This window comes from Eptesicus fuscus, chromosome 2 (assembly GCF_027574615.1).
Source record: "Eptesicus fuscus isolate TK198812 chromosome 2, DD_ASM_mEF_20220401, whole genome shotgun sequence".
Classification (NCBI taxonomy): domain Eukaryota; kingdom Metazoa; phylum Chordata; class Mammalia; order Chiroptera; family Vespertilionidae; genus Eptesicus; species Eptesicus fuscus.
Window position 1 is genome coordinate 39,190,797 of NC_072474.1, and position 16,529 is coordinate 39,207,325.

Genomic DNA, 16,529 nt, shown 5'->3' on the forward strand with positions numbered 1-16,529 from the left:
TTGGAGGGGATCAATGGGGGGAAAAAAAAGAGGACATCTTTATTTCAACAATAAAGATAAATTTAAAACAAACAAAAAAAAAGAAAAGAAATATATGAGCACAAACAGCTCTTGGCAATTAAATATTGTTATGATAAAATCTTTTCTTAATACTGAGGTTTTTTTCATTAAAAATAGGATCTATTAATTTCACACAAAAGGAGATTACCTTCAGAATACTGTCACTTCTATGATTGTTGTATATTTAATTTATTCTCTTTAAAAAATACCTGTGTGCCTAAAACTCGTAGTATTATGAATATATAATAAAAGTTCTTATTGCTTTTGAAATACTTTGTCCATCTGTGATAGAAAATTAGGTAGGATGTCCAATTTTTCCACATCTCACCTTCTCTAAGTAGGTTATTTTTATTTCTAAATTTAAATTAAGGTTAACATCTTAAAGTAGTTTTATAGAGAAAAGTATGGTCACATTTCTAGGTCCCTTATGTTTGACACTTGCATTTTTAAGCCAGGAATACTCATTGATTACTTAGAAAGTTTTTTTATGCTTTGTTAATTTGATAGACCAGGCAATTTATTAGGTGTTTCCTGTTTTTAGCTGTAGTCTGATTTTGAAGGAAATGAGCAGTGTCTGTGGCATAGCAGATGAGTCTGTGTCTGATGAGAGCCATGTGGGCCAAACTCTCATTTTTCATAAGTGCTGTCATTTTACAGATGTATGACCTTTTTCTTCTTTCTTCGGAGGAGGAGGGGCTGGGGGAAGAAGATAATGCACAGGGTTCATTTGAGAAACTCTTGTAGGCAGATACACAAATCATGTCATGTAAACCAGAACAGGCTAAGGAAACCTCACATCTCTTTTCCGAAGACAATAACAGATAGGACAGAGAAAGATGGAGTCAAAGATGATTAGGAAAACAGGAATGGTTAATGGATAACAGCAACGTGGCGCCAAGCTGTTCATTCCATGTCATAAAGATATGAAGCCACACAAACAGAGGCCAGGTGAAAGGTCCCTGGATGCACATCCAATCAATGCAGATGTAGATTTGTGCTTTGAGACTATTTGATGGAGAATAAGAAGAAGCATGGAGAGGTTACTTGTAGCAAATTAAGTTATTACTCACTTACAAGTAACAGGACATCCAGGACTGGCTTCATGGACCTGTGGTGTGGTCTGTGCAGTCACACAGGACTCAGCACGTATTCAATGCTCGGCTGTTGCCCCTCACTGTTATTTTGCCCTGGGTCCTGAAAATACTGTAGCCAATCCTGAGCATAGCTAATAAATTTTAGACCTGTCTTTCTTGAGTTTTTAGTACATGACACTTTTACTTTCAAATTCTGAAACTACAGGTGCACATGGTCCTTGGAACCAAAGGTGGTTTAAATGGTCATCAAGGTGGTCAGCAGGGAGAGATATCTAGGCTCTGCTCATACCTAATATTATACCTAACACCTTTATTTGCTGTAAGTCCAGGGGGGTTATTTGAGCAAGAACAAAATATGATGGAAAGTTGAGCTCATATCTGGAATACTTTCACATCATAACTCATGTTTGAGATAGAATGAAAAAAAATTATTCTTAGACTGTGTTCTTAAGTGGAAACTCTATGTTCTCTAAACTTGATCAACTAACATGCACACACACATCTAGGAATAAATTTAGTGATTAAAAACTCTGAATTATTTTACAATTACAATTTTATTTTACAATATGAAAACAATTAGACTAAGTCTAAAATTTTCATACATATGGAGAGATACAATTTCATAGTATCTCCTTATGAAAATAAATCCCTATCATATCAAGTCTTTATTTGTAATAAACTATAATATTGCCACCACACCAATAAAAAGTGTTTGTTGAAAAAACTGTTACTTTTTACTTCAATCTTGCTAAACTATTTTCTAATATTGAGCTATTTTCTTTTTTGTAAGCATGTAAACTAGGTTTGACAGTGAGCCTACATTAAAAAGTCAGCTTCTCATTTTATTTTGTCCAATGTCTTACTTAGTCCTGTGATAAAATCTCATGAGATGTGAATGCAACTGAGGAAAGCCCAGTGAATGATCTCATTTGACTTCATTATTAAAGGGAATTCTCTCATCTGAGCTTCTCAGAGCAGCCTCCACCTCATGTACAAGAAAATCTGTCCTGGGAGCCTTCCCTCAATCTCTGCTGCAGGAGTTGATGTTTCTTTTGGGGGGACCTACAAAGGGAGAATCTCTTTCACTTTAGTTGATCTTTTTCGGAAAGAAGATCATATGCTTCGCAGCTATACAGATTGTATCTAATGATGAATGCGAAGAGTGACTCTAATATCAATTAAATCAACCTTACACATTTATCTTAAAAAACACACAACTCACATGCTTTCCAGCAGTGTCCAAGTGGACCATTAAATGACAGTTGCCTAGCAATTTCTATTTTACAAATCAATTCCATACTAAGTTGAGGTAGATGGTAAAAACATCTAATCTATTACATAGTTTTTGAAAAAATACCCTTCTCCCAACCCAACCTGTTAATTATTGCACAAAGTTGCAATTAAAGGCTGGAGAGATTTGTCTAGAGAGATAACAGAGAGGGGAAAACAAGGACATGATCTCTCCATGGGGCATTACATCACACTTGATAACTCTCTCGTGGATGCTATTGTGTTTGTTCCTTAGCAGAAAGTCCTAGTCAATAGATATGTAGAAATAAAGAGCAACTGAGATGTACATCTGCCTGATTATTGGAAAGGAAGACACCCTAGGAAAGGCCTGAAAGATTTCCTCTATCCAAACATATCAAGCTCAACTCCCCTTTTTTGTTTGTTTTCAGTTAAGTTCTCAGGAAAATGTTATTAATTGGAATATAACTATCCAATCACTATTTATTCTAAGTTAAGGGATGGTAAACTCAAGATAGACTTAGCAATTCTTTTAATAACTGAGATTCCTTATAAGACTTAATTTGTCTAATAGAATAGAGCTAAGACTATAGAAAGAGCCAAGAAAAGTGTCTTATACAATATTCTTTATTTTTTTCCATTACAAAACTTAAAGGTTCTAAACTTGCAGTTTTAAGGTGACTATGGTTTGTTTTAGACATTGTTTTGAAATCTTTTCCATTGCTTATAAAATATTTGTTCCTTTACTTTTCTTCTTCTCTAACTTCAATTTTAAAAGTCATCTATTTCTGAAAATAATTTTCCCTCTCTTTACTTTCTCTTTTTAAGTGATAATCAACTCCTTGTCATAAACTTCTGAAACCAAGACATTTGAAACTAGAGATAATTTAATCCTCTAAGTTTTACTTTTCTGTTGAATTGTCCCTCATTTACCTAACCTTTTTTCAGAGTCTCCTTGTGTATTTAGCTTTAGGTACATGCACATGTATCTTTCAGCAACATAATCCATCTCCATACCAGAGACAGATAAAAATCTACCTAGTAATTAAGTTATTTTTCCTCTTCTTAGCTATTGCATTATAATGTAGTTTCTTACTTGACATTAGAAATAATATACTTTCATCTACTGGTTGAAATCTACATGAAATATATAAAGAACTACAATGATAGATATATCATTGAGTCTCAAGTTAGGTCAAAAAGATATTTAAAATATTTTTTTGATAAATATAACTATAATAACTACATACTTACATAGTCTTACAACTTCAGGGAAACATTTTTTTCTTGCCATAAAGTTTGAAGATGGCCTAGGAAAAGTATGAACTAGCCACAAAATAAAGTGTTCAGCAGTGGTTGGGAGAGGTTGGGGCTTATGCTTAACTTTCTGCTTGTATTATTTTACTATAATTTAGTTATGTTGAGACTCTAAATGATGTTTTCCCTTTTACTAGTTAGTAATAAATACAAATAATTTTTAAAAACCAGCCATAGAATTTTAATGAAAAAATTTAATGTGAATTAAATTAATTAATTTACTGTGAGGATTACAGAATTGATTTTTCCTAAGACTCACCTTTTCAAATAGATCTGATATATATAGGGTATCCCAAAAAATGTGTACACACACTTTTAATAATTATAAAGGCAGTGGTTATTAAAATACATTTCATTTTCAACGTTGAGCTATCAGCTGTTAAAGTGTGCATATATTTTTTGGGGACACCATATATGGATGAAATCTGAAAACACTGGGTTATTCTAGTGTGAAATCTTCTTGAGCCATTTTCATATAACCCACTTAATCTTCCATTTATATGGAATCTTCAGAAACACTAAAGATTCTCATTTATGGCTTAAATTGCAATGCACAGATTCTGAGTAGTATTAGGAATTTCAATATTATCATCATGATAAAGCATATTCCAGTTTTTTTTTTTTAAATATTTTTATTGATTTTAGAGAGGAAGGGAGAGTGATAGAGATGCAGAAACATCGATGAGAGAGAAACATAATGGATTGGCTGCCTCTTGCCTGCCCCCACTGGGGATCAAGCCCTGACCTGGAATTGAACCATGACCTCCTGGTTCATAGGTTCATGCTCAACCACTGAGCAACATGGGCTGGGCCAGCTCTTCTTTCTTAAATGCAATGACATGATCTAATATTGATACGGGATTGTTCCCCTGGGCAAGATGGCTTTTTGTCTGTAAGAGTCAAAGAATGAAACCACGGATGGAAGATGGGATAGCAAAGGTGAAAATTTATTGAAGAACAAGCACAGACTCCCATGTGGGGAGGGGGAAAGAGTCCCATCAAGTTCCTTTTTCCCAGGTTTATAAAGGCTGCAGATCTTTGTGTCTTGATATCCCCTTTGATTGGTCACTATCCTTCTGATCCGGTCACTATAGCAACTCCTGAGCTCAAAGGTCAAACCTCACATGGGACCTGTGAGGCCCCCTCTCTTACTGTTCTCCTATTTCCTCTGGGCTTTATTTCTCCTTCTTTATTTTTGTAAATGTAGACCTTTTTCTACTCCCAGATCCCTTATCTTATGGAAATGTAACATCTGCCTTTCCCTTGTCTTATGGAAATGTGACTGTTGCCTCTCCCAACTCCCTTGTCTTATGGAAATGTACCCTTTTGCGCAACTCTGCAGCCCTTGTTTTTTTCCATGGACCCCCTTAATTTTAAAAATTCCCTAAACCTGCCTATTTCACCCCTAAAAATTCCTATTTCAATATGATTTTGAGAGTTAAGTCCCCATTTTGTGTAATGTCTACTAGGCAGAAATTCTCTGTTGAAATAATGTAGCAAACTTTATGCATTGAACAGTAATATGTAAAAAACTGTAATTTTTAGTCTCTTTTGCAGGAAATTGAAAACAAAATACAAAATAGTATGTCTGCTTTCCTTAACCACAGCATTGTAAGATTTAATATTCAAGAAACATGCAAATTAGAAAATAACATCCTAGGAACTGGCCAATCAAAAAAAACAAAACAAAAAACAACCCTCTTATTAAACAACTTGTTTGATAAGCATTCAAAGAGACCCTCATTTTCTTTCTCTTTTTGGCACACTTGTTTTCCTTCTTATCCTCTCAGGCCTAAGGGGTTTCATTTGCATTTTATTTGCATTTTGTTCCTCCTGGAGGAGGGGAGGGGAAGAGAAAGCGAGCAGATAAGAGAGAGAAAGAGAAAGGAGTTCCAGATATCTAGCAGTAACCAATTCCTTGGTGTTAGCTGTGCTTTTGAATATTTTATAATTTATAAACTGAAAACACATTATGCTCTGCTTTTCAAACAGGCTTTGTCACATGCCTTGCCTAAACCTTTTAAGACATAAGTCTGTGACTGGGATAAAATATATGCATCCTTTATTTCCACATATCTCCTGAGGTGCTACACTGTGGAACTGTAAAAAAGAGGAGGCGAGGAGGAGGACTGGAGTGCCCCCTAATCATTTACAGCGGCACAACTGACTTTTAACTTTTAACTTACCTGAGAAAAATATATGTTGATACTTTTAAAATATCAGGAGCGTGTATGTTAGTGAAAGAAGCCCTCTTCCTGACTTCTTAATCATCCCCTGGACACATATTTTGAGAGTGCTACTGAGAGATTTATTGAACCTCATTGAATTAAGGTGAACTCATCAATTCTTAACAGGAATAGAGTTGAAGTTGATTCCTAATAGCTTCTGGAATGTAAAGAAACGCTGACCTTTAGTCTAGATGTCAATGGAAGCAAAGTCAAGAGCAAGAGTTTTGGTAAGAAATTTATACATTGCTGATAAGAGGTGGAAATAGTCTCTGCTTCATATACTGGAATCCAGAGGCGGTGTTTCTACTTCTGCTTTTGTAAGATGGAGACCGGTCACTTAACCTCCCTATCTTTTATTTGCTTTGCTTGCATGAGAATTTATGTTGGCAAATTGCTTTTCTGGAGACAAAATGAAAGCTATATGAATGCAGCATATTAACCAATTGCTGCAGATGATATAAATGACTTCAATTTGCTAAGAGAAAAAATCCCAAATTAGCTGAAGACCAGGTCTGGAAACAGAGGGAACATTGAAGAGAAGGGCAGAGCCCGGCTGTACTTTGAAAAGGGTGGCCTTGTGCCATGCAGCTTCCAGACAACTGCCCAAGAGCCAGGCAGTGCAGGGATCCTGTAAAACTTCAGCCCTTGAATCCTGAAGTGATAAGGCTGGCACTCGGGATTAACAACCCTGTCAAGGGTAACCCTCTGAAGTGCTTATTTGTTTAGAAGAAGAACCTCATTCATCATCAGGGAGTGATAGAAATGGGGGCTCTCTGACACTGTGTGTGCAGGCTACCTGGATGGATGGGCTCTTCTGGCTCCATACAAAGCAAGAGGAGAAAAGACACTGTTGCTGCTCAGATTCAACATAGTATTACTATGAAATGTGTTATATGTGTTCAAAGATGCCATTTGTTTTGTGATGCCAATTTTATTTTATATATTTATCTATAAAACTTTTTTTGGGAAAATTTTACCTTAAATAAAAATCAGAGGTGATAAATGTAGTTAGGCTGTTAACTAATGTAAAGACACTCCAAAAAAAAAAAAATAACGCTTTCATAAGATCTGAAATTAGAATTGCAGTTTTTTTTAATTACTTCATTATGATAGTTTTTGAAATCTGTTTTATCAATCGATTTTTTCTAGTCAAGCATGTGGATCTGGTATTTATCTGCTATAATAAATAGGTTATAAGCCCAAATAAGTTTTCTTTTTAAAAATGCTGTAGCTGAAATAGTAATTAAAAATAAAGATGTTTAGAATAATTCAGGATTTTTTTATAATCTAGAATTTATAATGTTATGAAAATTAAAAAGCTGAAAAGAAAATATTATTATCTGTGGAAATGAATGATAATAATTAATGTAAAAATTGAGTGCCTTGAATAAAAATAAGAATAGAATTACTTGCTAGGTAGGTGAATTTTAGGTACTATAATGAATCAGTTATGATTGACAATTAAAATTAAATTCTGTGATTTGGAATGTACATATCTATAATAATAAAAGTATAATATGCTAATTAGACCTGACGTCCTTTTGGACATCCTTCCAGATGACCTTCCAGATGAAGCTGGGGCTGTGAGGGAAGCCCGGGTCCCGGTGCCAGCAGCTGGGAGAAGGAAGGCCTACTCTTGCACGAATTTTGTGCATCGGGCCTCTAGTAATTAATAAGAGAATTTCAGTTTTATTTAAAACAAAAATGGCATATATATTTAAGTTATGAATTTGTACTTACATAGTGCATAATTCACAACTAGTACATAGTGAAATACTCAGAATCAAGAGTGCATGTGTAGATATAACTTAGAAAATACAATACATATCTACACATTCTAATAGCTATTATTTATTGAAAATTATTTGCTAAAATTATCTCCTTATAACATTTCTACAAGTCGATATTGGAATCTCAAGTCCATTGAAGAGGAAAGTGAAGTTTAGGGAGGTTAAATAATGCGTCTAAGACCACACAGCTACTATGTAGCAAAAACAAGATTTGAAGGCAGATCCACTTGAGTTCAAAGACCTTGCGATTTACTTGCAGTCACATTTCCTCCCTTTACTAGATCTACATGCATCTATCTGCAAGGTCACTCCCATTTCTAATAATGCTCTGTTCAATGCCTTTCTCAAAGGATCCAGCAAAACAAAATGTTGAAACTTGTTGCTGTTTTAAGAACCAAACCAAGTATAAATGATCAAATGTTGGAAGAAAGTAGGCTGATATTAGAAAAAAAAAAGTGTACTATAGGCAGTGTGTTTCTGATATCACCTCACTAGTCATTCTGTCGACTCTGTTCCTTCTTAACCCCCCTTGGGAGTCCTCCACATTTCTGTTTCACTCAGATCTGACACCCCAGGATGTTCCTCCTGATTTCCCAAGGTCTTGATGTTTGTTTACTGGGTAACCATGGGAAAAAATAGATTATCCCACTAATTTAATTAATGTAGTAGTTAGCTAATTTGTACCTATTCTGAGAAATGTAACAATAATAATATTAAAAAGAATGAATAATGGCCACCAAAACCACTACCCACATACACTGAGGACTGAAACTACCTACCATCCCTTCTATATCACCCTCCCCCCCACCCCACACACACAAAAAAAAAACCAAAAACAATTTACTGTCTCTATTAACATGACTGATATTTCATTTGATTCTTTTTCAGACAAAAGACTTGATTGTTCATACAGGAACTTCCCTAAAGACCCACCAAATCTTTAGTGGAAAGTATCGAAACACAGGGCTGGACAACTGTATAGTAATCTTTGCCTAATTCTTATCAATCCCACTAACTGAAAGACACACCATAAATCAAGCTTCTGAGTCTTAACAAATTTTGACTTTGCCTCCTTCCCGCTTCAAGACAATGACTAAGCTCTGCCCAGGCTGTCTTCTCCCTCACTGAGGTAAACAATAAACTCGACTCTATGTATTTGAGAATAATAACTAATATCTGCATAGTGCTTAGTATGTGACAGGAAATGTGTGTACATGGATGGATGGACACACACACACACACACACACACACACACACACACACATCATTTAAGCATCATTACAACCCTATGAAGTAGGCATTAACATGATCCCCATATTATATGAGAGGGAACTTGTGCCCAAAGAGGTGTTAAGTAGTTTGCTCAGATGACACAACTTCTTAAGTGGCATTCTAAACTGCCTCTTATAGTATGTCACCACCAAAGACATGTATCTTCAGGAGTCTCTGCAGTAATGACCGTTCAAGAGTAGCTTGTGGAACTGTGATAGAAAACTTAGGGAGACAGTTGTTAACTGGGTCCAAGCTTCAAATTAGACTAGGATCTATCATTGTCCACAGGTGGTCCCAGCCTTGCATGTGAGTAAGTCAGGTTGAAGGAAGTTAGTGTGGCATATCCGTTGAGGTAGGAAGGTTGTTCTACTACGTGTCTCAGTGCGATGTGATTAGCATGCATAACAGTCCGCAAGACATGGTTTCCCATATCAACTTCATTCACAATTGCAGAAGATTCTCCTATGCTCACTTTCGAGAGCAGTTACTACTGGGAAGAGGACTAAAGACACAGAGGAAAGAAGCTACAGATGTAAAAGCTCAGGTCTTCATACTCTTGAGTGATGTATCACACCCACAGCTGTAACAATAAACGACAATAATGCTGCATTAATAGGATGACAGCTGGGGTAAATCTTAATCTGATAGTCTGTGAATTCTCTATCAATAAACCTCCAGGTAAATGGCACTAGTTACATTCCTCTACCTCTGCCTCTCTCTTACCCACTGTTCTCTGACAGCAGAAGCATCCCTGGCTATCCGGACTCATCAAGTTTCTGGATTTGGATATCAGGGGATACCTATATGTTTCTTAGTTCCCTCTCTCCAACAAATATTGCTATTTAGTAAAAATGTTTCCCAAAAATAACACTCCTACGATCATTTCGCTTTCTGGAAAGTAGGAGCAAGGAGTCTTGATACTCTATATAAATTAATATAAAAGAAAATACCAGATAAAGTATGAAACACCTAAATACTTAATTTATCCTACATGGCTGTCAAGTGAACTGCCTCAATAGGATCCTAATTGCTTTTATGTTGTATATATGCGTATATATCTCTAAATTCTAATATAAAATAGCATATTGCTCTTCCTAAAAGAACTCCCCTGCTCAAGCTCTTTCCTTACCTGTAACTAAAATCTGAAATAGGTCCTGGAGCTCATGGCCCACATCTCAGCTTATCATGCTTTCCTGCTATCGTTTTCCAGAGCAGAGCAGAGCATATCAAACATCAACTTGCATAAGAACCACCTGGGGATCCAGTTAAACTACAGTCTGATCCCTGAGGTCTAAGGTGAAGCTCAAGACACTGCAAGTCTGGCAGCACACAGGTGATGCTGATGATGCTGATGGCTGAGGCCCAGCAAGAAGGCTCTAAATTCCAGAGCCTTGTTACATCAGCAAACAGCCATGTGCTCTACTCATTAGCCCTGTTAACAGTCTTCACCTTTGCAGCCCCCTTGTCTCGGTCCACGCTCTTTCGCGTATACCTCTCTTCTCTGAGGTTTGTCTTATATACAGAAATGTAAGCGAACGTGATAATTTTACAGGAATGTCGTCGTGCACTTTCAAAACCACATCTCCGTGCCCGTGAGAAAAGAAAGAGAAAAATCCCTGGCTCTCCAGTTTCCCGAGCAAACGCATTTCTTTGAACCGCCGCCTTGCACTGTCAAGAATTCCCAGGACATGGGAAGACTCCACGCCTTTCTGAAGGTGGTCATTTGACGCAGTGACACAGTGAAAGTCACCGAAGGGACAGGCACAGGTTGGTAAAGTCTTTGACTGAAATAACACTTCCTATAAAAACATGGAGAAAAGGTATCACACGTGTTCCTTCTCTTTTTCTACTAAAAAATACACTGCAGTCTCAGGATGGACAAATCTAATTAATTCTGGGGTTAAGAAATAACACACAAGGCGGTGCACCCTGGCTGGTTCTGTAAACGAGAAGCCATCCTGATTTCTGCAATGACTCTTCTGAACCTGTGCCCTTTTCAACGTGATTTTCCAGTGATTGCCTTCCTCTTCAGTGACAAGCTCCCCTAGAAAGTGCGAACTAATATGCTGAAGAATCGTATGCAGCGTTTATCGTTCTGGTGTCCAGGTGGTTGGGCACGTGCACGCCCACTGGCATAGGCAGTCCCCACTGAGCGAGTTCGCCTTCCCAGATGCGCTCCTCCCGGGCCTGACCCAGCTCTTGGGTATCACAACATGGACTTCTGGGCAGCGCGGTGGCCTTTGCTTTCCCAGTGAAACCCTCTGCTCACCTGGTTAAAACTGGCTAATCTTAAATCTGCTTTTAAGATTGTCACTTAATTCTGAGGCCCTTCAGCAGGATTCTGAGGTAAACGTGGCCCAGGCCCCATGAAAATGAACCCACAGAAGATTTAAAAATGGGCAGCACCTCTTTTGCCTAAGTTTATTTTTATTTCTTTTGTCTGAGAATTAAGGCCATATGTCATCTTCAAATGATGGTATATGACCTCCACATCTATATATATAAAAGCATAAGCGACCATTGCAACTGAAACAACTGACTGGATGACCGAACAGGCTGTGTGGGGCAACCAGGCTGGTGGTGGTGGTGGTGGGGTGGGGCAGTGAGTGGTGACCAGGCCTGAAGGGGGTGGCTGTGAGGGCCGACCAGACCAGTGGTGGGGGGAGGGGGCAGTTAGGGCCTACCAGGTCGGCAGGGGGATGGTTGGGGGCAACCAGGCTGGCAGGGGTGGCAGTGAGGGGTGACCAAATGACCAAACAGCAGGCTGTGTGGGGCGACCAGGCCGGTAGGGGGGCAGTTGGGGGTGACCAGGCTGGCGGGGGGGGGGGGCAGTTAGGGGCGATCAGGCTGGCGGGGGTGGGGAGGAAGTTGGGAGTGACCAGGCCAGCAGGAGGGGCTCTTAAGGGCAATCAGGCAGGCAGGCAGGTGAGCAGTTAGGAGCCAGTGGTCCCGGATTGTGAGAGGGGTGTCTGACTGCCACCAGCAGTTGGACATCCCCCAAGGGGTCCTGATTGGAGAGGATGCAGGCTGGGCTGAGGGGACCCCCTCCCCCATGCATGAATTTCATGCACCAGGCCTCTAGTTTTAAATAATGCTACATAATTAAAAAACAGGTAATTAAACAAATACCCTTTCTATTAATTTTATTTCCTTTTAAAGTTTACTGTTGACACATTATGTTGCACTTAACATTTTAATATCTGCTGGCTATTCTTGCTTCTTATCTATCCATTCAGCAATACACATTTTTGAAATACAGTTGGCCCTGGAACAATAGGATTTGAACTCCACTGCTCCACTTAAACATGTTTTTTTTTTCAATAAGTATGTACAGTACTGCAAGTGTATTTTATCCTCCTTATAATCTCATATTTTCTTTTTTTTAGCTTACTTTATTCTCAGAATATAATACACAATACATATAACTACAAAATATGTAAATTGACTTTATGTTTTCACTAAGGCTTTTGGTCAACAGTCGACTATTCACAGTTAAGTTTTTGGAGGAGTCAAAGTAATATGTAGATTTTTTACTGTGTAGGGCTGGGCTCTCCTAACCCCTGTGTTTTTTAGTCAACTCTGTGTGTGTGTGTGTGTGTGTGTGTGTGTGTGTGTGTGTGTGTGTGTGTGTGTTTTATGAAAAGAACTGTGTCACTTTGAAGTGAGTATTCTTCTCACTTTTATAATGACAGCAAAACAATATTATTGCCCCTATAAGAAGTTCTCAAATTTAGAAAGCAAACCCCTACAAACCCATCAAGGTTCTGATCCAGTAGTTTTACAATGAAGCCAGAAATCTGTATTTTTACCAAGTCACCTAGGTAATTTTGATGCAAACTTAAACCATTCTCTATATTTCTTATTGAATAAAGTTTCTTTTTTATCTAAAAATCTCTCATCTAAAATTAAAAGAGTGAAAGGTAAACTCATAAGGCTCAATGTTTGGGAGGACATTGGGGTGGTGCCTCAGTGATGAAAGGAGTCACCCAGATGGCGGGTAACCGCCACCTCAGTGGTCCCACCAGCGCAGGGCTGGGGCTTGGCCGGAGCAGATCAGTGCAGGAAGATTCAAGGGAGAGGGAAATGGGGAGTTCTGATGAGTGATTTTGAAAGGAAGGAATGATTTGAGTAGAGGCCACATGGTTTAACTTACAATGAACCTGCAGGATTTTAAAATTGCATGCTGGATTTCCTCATAAACATCCATCAATCTCAGGGAGCAGGAGGCTCTGCTCTTTGGTATGCAATCTTTTGGGAGTGTTTTTTTTCTCATTCACTACAAATACATAGAAAATATACACTGGAGCTGAGAATTTGAAAATGCAGAGAAATAAAAAACAACTTTCAATAATTTAATAAGAAGCACATGGGCAAACATGAACTCTAGTCACTTTCTATTTAAATTATGAAACCATTGCATTTGCTTGGTTAATTAGCCGTGTTCTCTCTCTCTCTCTCTCTCTCTCTTTCTCAAAAACACAAACCTGCATGTCACTTAAAAATGAAGGGATAGCAATTATTCTCGGGGACCCAGGCAAACAGGAGCACTTACGGGGAGAATGACGCATGGGACAGAGTGAAATCAGGATTGTCACCTGAAGCTCATTCTTAAGCGCTTGTCTTTTCCCATACACAGTTATACAGGGGAAAAAGAAATATGAACACAAAGGGATATAAAAGTATTATTTTGCTGTTTTTTGTTGTTGGAATTAATAAAATACACAAAATCTCTGGTTGGTCTTGTTGGGAAGCTTAGCAAATTTTGCAGGATTAAGTGGCTTTCCTCTTCTGTGCAGGGTCTGATGTAAACCCTTGTACCCAGGCTTAAAGTCTTAGGGCTGTTGGAAGTTTCCATCAGTCAGTCTGTACGTCAGTGGATAAAGTCAGTTGCTGATCTAACCTATTCATTGCTCTTTGGAAAAATGCATCAAACTACCGAAGTAGTTTTTAATGATGAAGGAGGGCTGAGGAAATGAAGGCCTGTCAGATGATAAAATGTGCTTTCTAACTGGCAACATTTTGGAACAACATATTACCACAATGTTTTCCAAGTAATTTTAAGTGTCGTGTTTGATGAAGTGGTGAAAAAAAAAAAAAAGAGATCAGTTGTCTGTGGTCATCTATCTTTAGTTCCTTCCATGAACTGAAAGTATCTCTCATTTTCATGTTAGAAAAGTTTGTGTTCTGTGTACAAATATGCTTCTCAAAAGAATTGATTTTGCACATTCAATACCAGAAAATGAAGGGAAAGGACATACTCTTTTCCCCACCTTTCCCCCGTGCTCTCCTTGATCTTAATTTGATGTACATTTTCAATACTTGAAATAATTGCATGCTACCAATATTGTGCATAGTTGGACATATGCACTGTTAATAGTTATCTGACACTGCCTGCTGAACTGCATACTGCACTCAGTGAAATGCTAGCAAAGGGGCGGACAAGGGTAGAATACAGATAAAATACCACATCTGGCCTTGGCCTTGGCCCTCCAGGGGTTTAGGTAGTATATTTGAAAACATATGATTGTAGATCTTAATAAGCCTGGTTGAAGTCATGTGAGTATACATATGCTTTGCATGCTGGCGAATTCCTAATAGGCTGCTCTTATAGTTCATGTCACCAAGTTCACCAAAGGAATTTACTAATGATTTAACAATGTTGTTGGAATTACTGGGTTAATATTCAGTCTAGTCAGATGGACAAACTTTCCATGAAGCAGTTTACTCAACATTAACACGTTCAGTTTCAATAATGGGGTTCCCAAAAGATTGGTCAGCTTCCATTTGTTACCTTGCTTTTGCTATTGTTTGTAAAGTTATAGTATATTACATTTAGCAGGTATTCTCAAGGGGTAATTATGACTATAGAGAATTAGTTGATTAATAGGTACCTAAGGAGAATTTTGACATTTTCCTTCAGTTTGAGCAACTGCATCCCAGAACTGATTTAGTCTCTGTCTGCGTGGCTAGGAAGATAAATGCTAATATTATTCACATTTCCAAATGCTAATATTATTCACATTTACAACAGTCATAACTATTTTTGACATGAAAGCATATTGAAATAAAGTCTTGTTGTGGGCTTAGAATAATACAAGTTTTATATATGAGCAAAAGTTAATAATAGAAAATGACAAACTTGGCTTTGCAAGTGAAACGTGTTGATTAGAAGAAATTCCATCACTTTGACAAATACAAAACAGAAAAATGGTGGTTTTTGCAAGTCTAAAATTTTTTTAAGACAAATTCAGAGAATAAGTCAGTTACTATGAGTTTCAGTCTGGAACTTTAAGAAGGGTATCTACTCTGATTGGATATTGTAAAAGTGGCTAGCACTTCTTAGGAGAGATGCTCATTCACATATAGCATATGGATCAATGTTTGCTTCATTATATTAGCATTTTTCTTTTAAAATCTGGTATTAATTTTCTGCTGCTACTTTCTATCTCAATTTATGTGATTTTTGGAGTTGGGATATTGTAACTGCTTTCTTTCTTTCCTCCTCTCAAATCCCCAACCCAGATGTTGAAAAAAATTTTTATTTGAGTACAGAAAAGCCCATTTACTTTTTAAAAAAATTATCTTTATTGTTGAAAGTATTACTGATTTCCCCTTTTTACCCCTTCTTGATCCCCTCTACCTCACCATCTCCCCACTACCTACCCAGGCCTTCATCACACTATTTTGCTTTATTTTTATTTTTAATAATATATTTTTATTGATTTCAGAGAGGAAGGGAGAGGGAGACAGAAATAGAAACATCAATGATGAGAGAGAATCATTGATTGGCTGCCTCCTGCACGCCCCACACTGGGAATCAACCCTGCAACCTGGGCATGTGTCCTGACCAGGAATCAAACTGTGACCTTCTGGTTCTTAGGTCGAAGCTCAATGGCTGAGCCACACCGGCTGGGCGCACACTATTTTGCTTTAAAAGAACTTTGTTAAATGTAAAGTACAGGAAAAAAAGAAAATAAAACCTTATTCAAACTTATAAAAAAGTTTTAAGTGTTAGATGACTATAAAAAATCTCCTTAACAAAACCTTGAACAAAATAAACACTAAATGCTAGCCCAGATTCTAAGCAATAGAATAACTCACTATCCTATCATAGTAGGAGATATTTCCTCATTTAGTTTTTAAACAATGCTTTGACAATAGGTTGCCAGTCACTATAGTTGTATGACTTGACTTCATGGTCTAGGTAGGGGTCAAAGGTGTTCCTCATCTCATCATGTTTATAGTCAAAAAACAACCACAAGCCAATAAACCCGATCTTGGTTAATTTTTGTAGCTGACTCTATTAGTAGAATGCAGAGTTCATCATTTGGGAGGAAGACAAAATCATGATAGAAAACAAGCATTAAACTCACATAAGCACAAAAACAAGCAAAACAAAACATTGGTCAATCCCACAAGAAAATAACTACATGAAATAGCCCCGAAAAAGGATAACTGTTCTTTGCTTTGGAAAAGGTTGGACCATTCTGCTTGTGGAAGAATGTCCTTATTAACTTTC

The 16,529-nt window shown here is 37.6% G+C and overlaps 2 long non-coding RNA genes across 3 annotated transcripts in view; one reads left to right on the forward strand and one right to left on the reverse strand.

Annotated features, from left to right (window-relative positions):
* Window positions 1-9,429: 9,429 nt before the first annotated feature.
* Window positions 9,430-10,357, reverse strand: LOC114234675 (uncharacterized). Its single transcript, XR_003620865.2, has 2 exons — window positions 10,140-10,357; window positions 9,430-9,590 (listed from the first exon to the last, which is right to left on the reverse strand). It is a non-coding gene; the product is annotated as an uncharacterized LOC114234675 (long non-coding RNA).
* A 230-nt stretch (window positions 10,358-10,587) lies between these two features.
* LOC114234674 (uncharacterized) overlaps window positions 10,588-16,529 on the forward strand; it is an 88,064-nt gene continuing 82,122 nt past the window's right edge. For both annotated transcript variants that reach the window (XR_008557410.1, XR_003620864.2), the window contains exon 1: window positions 10,588-10,777. This is a non-coding gene — a long non-coding RNA (uncharacterized LOC114234674). The remainder of the gene's footprint in view (window positions 10,778-16,529) is intronic.